This window comes from Centruroides sculpturatus, unplaced genomic scaffold, assembly GCF_000671375.1.
Source record: "Centruroides sculpturatus isolate CEXI.00-Female unplaced genomic scaffold, Cexi_2.0 scaffold1107, whole genome shotgun sequence".
Classification (NCBI taxonomy): domain Eukaryota; kingdom Metazoa; phylum Arthropoda; class Arachnida; order Scorpiones; family Buthidae; genus Centruroides; species Centruroides sculpturatus.
Genome location: NW_019385422.1, coordinates 233,565 through 239,935, shown reverse-complemented (window position 1 = coordinate 239,935; position 6,371 = coordinate 233,565). Strand labels below are relative to the sequence as shown.

Below are 6,371 nucleotides of genomic sequence, written 5' to 3'. Positions count from 1 at the left end.
CTTTGATATAACTTTTACATGATTATTTTCATTATGTATGAAATTAGAAAAGAAAATATCACTAAAAAAGAAATTAATAGGCCAATGATGAATTAACACACCAACATATTGGAAAAACTTTCTTTTCCAAATGCAAAAATCATACCAAAATCAGTTTTTTGAAAACTATCATTACTTTTATTTTTTATTATCATTATTAAATGCTACTATTATCTTGCTTTGTATCATTTTCTCAAATCTTGCAACTCAAATTTCTGCTACTTATAATTAAGATAGATGTGTTCTCAAAGTTTCAACTTTCTAAATCTGATGACAATGCCTTTTAATGATTTTAATGGTGGCCCACAATCTTCCCACTCTGAAAACCAATAAACATAACCAAATGTAGAATTTAATTGGGTTTTATATATATGGTGGGGATTGCCTCTTAACATCCTCAATCTTGAAAATCATGGCCAATAAAAAAACCATGATTTTTTTTACTATATTAAAAAAAATTATTTATCATTTGAGTATTTTTAGATATATGTAAATATTAATTCAAATTTTGAGTTTTCTTTCTCAGAACATGTTACAAGATTATATATAGGCTACTATAAAGTAAACTATTTTTCCAATTTAATTGTTGATTTCTTGAGTGTTCAATTTAACTTGTAATATAGAAAGTTACCAAGTGTAAGAAATTTCCTTTGTTTATATTTCATTTTACTTCTAAGTGTGCATAAAAGTTGATCAGTATGGCTTTTATCATTATACAATTTATTAATTGTTCATAGAGTTATTGATGTTAATCAATGACTCTGAACAATTAATCAACAACTACCCATTTGTGCATCAGGTTTGTATATGTTTGTTTACATAATAATTAATCGGTGAATATTTCAGTTAGGATTAAGAAAATGCTATTTAACTTTTTGTAAAAATAATTTGTTGTCCATTTAACTGATTTTTTAAGCAATTAAAAAATTAAACTTATGTAATTTTATGAGATTTTATAAAAATANTTGCGGTGCAAAATCCACAAGTTTTTTTCATTATAAATCTGATTGTTTTCTACAAATTGCTTCAGTCAAATGATGCAAAACACTCAAATAATATTATTTCTTGACAGTTTGACTGGTTGGAAGGAATTCGTGATGCACAACATCATGACAATAGAAGAAAACAGTCAACATGTCCTTATATGGTCTTTTCAGTCTTGCTTCATCTTTTGAGCACCATTCACTTAATTGTTGAGCTGTTTTGGTGTCAAGAGTGTAGATTTGTGTTCATCACCTGTAATGATGCATTTTAATAGATACATTTATTTTTATTTTGTTGAAAATTTTTATATAATGACTAATACAACATTTCAATTATAAAAATTAAAAGAAAACATTCCTACTAGAGAGAACTTACCATCTAGAAACTGTTCAATATTCAAATCTATGCATTCAGTTACATTAAATACTGTACTGTATATACTAAATGACTAAAAAATTAGATATATGTAGATAGAGCTTAACAATAGTTTTTGATGAACAAAATTATTTAAATGATTACTGTTGAATAATACATTTATTTATTTTGTTTTCTTTTCTTTTTTCATTTAGATAATTAGAGTAAATTCCCACTAACTCAGACTAATAGGGGGTGAGAGTTGTCCAAGTTAGTAGGGTGTTTTCTTCAATGACAGAAAATGAGAATGTAGATATACAGTAAAGTAATTTATTATGGTTAGGTTTATGCATAAGATTTACTATAATGAGATTATACTGCTGAATTTGTTATTTCAGGAAATGAGATTAAAAAATTTTGTGACAGTATAGTATACAGCAATGTACAATCTTTAGTAACTTCCCAACTACTGTAATATAATGCAACATATTGCAAAGTTTTCTAGATATTGAAAACGCTTGTTAATTATAATTTTACTATTGCAAGAAATTTTAAATTTCAGTTTCAAAAAATTTGTCTAAGTTATGCAAAGTCCAATTTAGTGAGAGTTTACTGTATTATGTAAATGTAATATGAAAATTATGATTTCTGCAAGTTTATTTTTACATATGTGATTTGTATTTGTTATATTGGATTAATACTCATTGTTTTTGCATTAAATTATTGATTTCATTTCTGAAAAAATTTATATATTTCAGAAATTTTTCTTGTAGGAAAATGGGACTACTAGTATATTTATACATTTATAGGCAAACCTTATTTAACTTACCTACAAGAGTATTGAAAGTAAAATTTTTAGAGGAATCATAATTTATTTTAAATAACAATAAAATATGTTAATAAGTTTTTGGTGTAAGCATAAAGAAAAAATAAACTATTATGATTATGTTACTGCATTAACTCCATTATGGTATTTATTACACTTACATACAAATTTATATTTGTAATATGAAAAAGTTGAAAAACTTTTATATTTATAGAAATGAATATAGTATTGTTACTTCATTATTTTTAGCAAAACATTTTATTTGAAATATCTAAAAAGAGTATTCATTAGAAAGATCTATCTATCAATTAAGTTTTATATTAAAAAGAAATGAAATATAATTTAAATTAAGAACTCAAACTGGAAATATTTGCTATACCAACTAGATAATCTTGCTGGAATAAAGAAAACGTTATCTAGTTGATATAATAAATAAAATAGATGATTATGATTAAACTTTCATGTTTCTTTTAAGGGACGTTCTTCATTTGCAACTACTTCATCATCCTATGGTAATTCTAGACGTAGCAGTGAAGATTCCATTGAAGCTATAGAATCCAAAGATCTTAAGGTACAGTTGCATTTTCAAGAAAGTATAGTACTACATTGTATACACTAGCTATGTTACAGGGTGATATAATTAAAAAGTAGGTGTTCAGTGAGTTCTTTCTATCGAGAGCTCTCAACACCTATTCTTTAATTATGATCACGTTTTAGCACTACGTTGTTGTTACTATATGTGTGTGATGATTATATTCTGAGAAGAAAATTCTAATATTAGTTACTTTACATTTAGAGTTTTGATATAAAACAAAATTTTATTTTAACTCTCTCTAACAAAACTCTAACTCTCTAAACAAAACAAAACTCTAAATGTATTTATTTATAACAATTTGTTGGAATTAAGTATATTGATATTTGATGTATAAAAAGAAGTCTCAGAAAAATCCTGTTATTTATGATCATTTCTCAACTTACTTTCAAATCACTATATCTTTCAATATTATATGAAGTCAGAGTATTTAATTTTAACATATTTTTTTCCAATATTTAGGTAAATCTTTTTTAAAAATGTTAATAATTTAGTAAAGTAGTCTCAATATTTTATTTTAACTTAATAAATAAATTAATTTTGAAAAGCAAAAAAAGTAGAATAAAAAATAGAAATAAGTTAAAATTTTAATTACAATTTAAAATTTGTATTTGGTTTTTATCTCTTCTGAAATGGTAAATACAAAATTAATATTTATAAAAATTTATATTGTTTTAAAATGCAATGTTAAACTTAATCCATGGTTTTTAAGTATTCATTTATTTATATAATAATATCTTGGTTGAAGGTAAATATTTTAATACATTTTACATAAATATTAATTTATAATTTAGAAACTCCTAAATACAGGTATCTTCCATATAATACGGAAGTTACTTTCTGAAAAAGTGCCATGTGATGCGAATCTGTGCTATACGAAAAAAAGGACTATGTAAAACATGGAGTTAGGTTCCAAAAGTTAGCAAAAATATACTATTGTTTTTCATAACTAAGAAAAATATACTTATGAAAGCTCAATAATTAAATAACAATCACAATTAAAAGTTCTGTATGATATATTAATATTAAGTTTAGTTAAACAATGTGAGACCTGAAAGGCCCCTGGGTCTAATTTAATAATTTTTATTAATAATGTTAAAATATTGTCACAAAATATTACTTCGTTTTGTGAGAAAACTAATGTTTTGGACGTGGGAAAGATAGATAGCAGATGTTACTTCCTTTGAGGGAAGTTTGTACATCCTCTGTTTTTCTCTTATCCGCTAAAAATCTCACTCAGATGGGAACTATCTACCCCTCTTTGATTCCCCTTTCATCCGTTCACATGAACGAGTTTCTAGCAGATGATTGGTCGTAAATCCTGAGATATAGGGGAAATTTGTCAGAATTCGGGGAGTTCAGCGACAGATCTGGAAGTGTCCAAACTCCACACGTTTTCCTCCTGATGACCAACGCCCTTAGTCAAGTCACTTAGAATAAGTCCAGAGTCGGCACTTAGAAATTATACTTTGATTTTGTGCACATATCGATCTCCCACGGAAAGAAGTAAATGAACTTTATCCCCAAAGTGTCCCTTGCCTACAGAGAAGAAGACGAACGACAACTAAAACAGGTTGTATGTTTTATAACGATTTTGTGAGCTCTCTCTCTCGATCGCGAATTGGGTATAAGATAAGTATAGATATCATTCGATTTGTATGATATTTGTAGTAGTTCTATCTCTCGTTCATTAATATTTTGTATGAGTTTATTTTCTTGTTTTATTAAATTTATTATTTCGTTTTTAATTAAAATGTCTCTTAATTTTGTGTCCGAATCAGATCTCATACGCGTGTTTGTCCGCTAATCGATAAATTGACAAACTGGTGTCAGCCCTGACAAGCATCTGGACTTCACAGTTCAGATCTACTAGCGATTATCGCTCTCCTATGAGACTTTTTAAGATCGGATCTCTCGATCCGAAACTTTGGAGACAGATTTCGGATAATCTGTGCCTAGTAAGTGATACAGGCGTAATAAACCTCCCTGTACCCCAGACTACTCTCACAACAAGGGCATTTTCTTTTTACAAAGTATCATCATTTTCCAAGCTTTTCTGTTGATCTTGATCAGAAATATCATAAACATTTTCGTTTTTTATATTTTTATCATTTTTTTTATGGATGACAAAATAAAAATGTTATTAATTGATAATTTGATCTAGAGCAGGGGTGTCCAACCCGCAGGCCGCATGCAGCCCAAGGCAAGTTCCAATGCAGCCCAATAAACGTGTAAACAAAACTGACAGATTTTTTTTATTTTATTTTATTTATTTATTTATTTATTTCAACGGCACAAATTCAAAAAAGATGTTTCACAAAGCAGTAAACCTTTATACATATTTTAATTTTGAGTGGAAAGGAAACATTTTCAAATACTTGGAAATGTGTGAATGAGGAAGGTATATTAAATAAAGCTGAAGTTGTGACTCAAAGGAGTATAGACTCAAATTCAAGGAAAGGAGAGAAAGGCCAAAAGATAAAATGATAATGAGAAAGGTTAAATATACAAATAAAGCTCTTTCTTATTAAACGAGAAAGGTTAAATATACCTTTTGTTATGCAAATATTGACCCTTAATTTTTCAACTTTCCTCACTTTTTTATCTTGGGTCCTTTCTCTCCTTTTCTTGCTTTGGGTCTATAATCCTTTGAGTCCCAACTCCAGCTTTATTTAGTACTCCTTCCAGCGTTGCAAGATTTGGCTACTTTGTGTCAAATTTGGCTACCTTTTTATTAGTTTGGCGTAAAAAATATCATTTGACTCATTGGCTACTTTTTGGGTTACACATTATTTATAAATATATTAGTTGAATAAAAATGCACTTTAAAATGATGTTTCGTCACTTTTTATTAATTAGAGACCCAAATAAAACAAATATTTGTGTTTTTCAAATAAATTTTTGTTTATCTCCTTTATAATAAATGAATTTATTTATTTCTAAATAAAAATTGAAAGTGTCTGTAGAAGTAATTTTTTAAAATATCCTTATTCGTAATAAAGTTTTAATGCTTATTACTATAATCTAGACATGTTAGTTCTTAAATATACTTGTATATTTAAGGATTGGGCCAAAATATACTTGGGCCACAAGTATATATATTATACTTGTAGCCCAAAACTCCATGACTTCTTCCAATGTGGCCCAAAGAAACAAAAAGGTAGGACACTCCTGATCTAGAGGATTGCATTTGTTCAGTCTAGTACCAAGCAAAATTTTTTTTTCAAAATTTATGTTTGAATACCGACTTGCTCAAATTGGGAACTGTTCAAATACCAAGATACCGTTGTATTTTATTTGTCATTTTTACACATGATTACTTCATTTTATTTCATGTTGTTAAATTTTTTTTTAACCATAAATAATACCTACAGTTAAAAAATTTTTAGTAATATTTACTTAAAAATGTTTATTCCTTGTATTTAGTAAAGTTTATTTAATCTATTAAAAAAGCACAGTGACAATTTCAAGAGCTAAAGTCTGAGAGCAACAACAATGACAATTGATAGGAAAGCTAGGACAAGGAAGAAAAAAAATTGCACTATTGGCTTTCTTTAAAGTAAACCCGATAAAAGG

General features: G+C 27.2%; 1 protein-coding gene across 1 annotated transcript in view; it reads left to right on the top strand.

The window, feature by feature from the left end:
• The first annotated feature begins 2,574 nt into the window (after positions 1–2,574).
• LOC111638834 (leucine-rich repeat flightless-interacting protein 2-like) overlaps positions 2,575–6,371 on the top strand; it is a 33,628-nt gene continuing 29,831 nt past the window's right edge. The window contains exon 1 of the mRNA XM_023384588.1: positions 2,575–2,774. The gene's annotated coding sequence lies outside the window, so the exon portion shown is untranslated. The remainder of the gene's footprint in view (positions 2,775–6,371) is intronic.